This window comes from Lupinus angustifolius, chromosome LG02 (genome assembly GCF_001865875.1).
Source record: "Lupinus angustifolius cultivar Tanjil chromosome LG02, LupAngTanjil_v1.0, whole genome shotgun sequence".
Taxonomy (NCBI): domain Eukaryota; kingdom Viridiplantae; phylum Streptophyta; class Magnoliopsida; order Fabales; family Fabaceae; genus Lupinus; species Lupinus angustifolius.
In genome coordinates, this window is record NC_032010.1 from 8,163,917 (window position 1) to 8,164,425 (window position 509).

The window sequence follows — 509 nt, forward strand, 5'->3', positions numbered from 1 at the left end:
TATAGCTCTTTTGTGATAATCCAAGAATACCGCGAGATCTATCTTGGTGTATCTGGATTCCTAATACAAATGAAGCTTCACCAAGATCTTTCATTTCAAAATTACTGGATAGAATTTTCTTGGTTTCTAACAAGGTACCCACTTCATTAGTGGCAAGCAGTATGTCATCCACATACAAGAGCAAGAAAATATATTTGCTCACAATGAACTTGTGATACACACAATCCTCGACTGAATTCATCTCAAAACCAAAAGAGAGAATCACCTCATGAAATTTGTGGTACCACTGACGAGACGCCTGTTTTAGCCCATAGATGGATTTTGTCAATTTGCAAACCACCCGTTATAAAGTTTTCTGGTTGCACCATATAAATCTTTTCATCAATGTTTTCATTGAGAAAAGTTGTCTTGACATCCATCTGATGAAGCTCGAAATCATAATGTGCTACAAGAGCCATGATTGTCCAAAGAGAGTCTTTCGATGAAACTGGAGAGAAAGTCTCTTTATA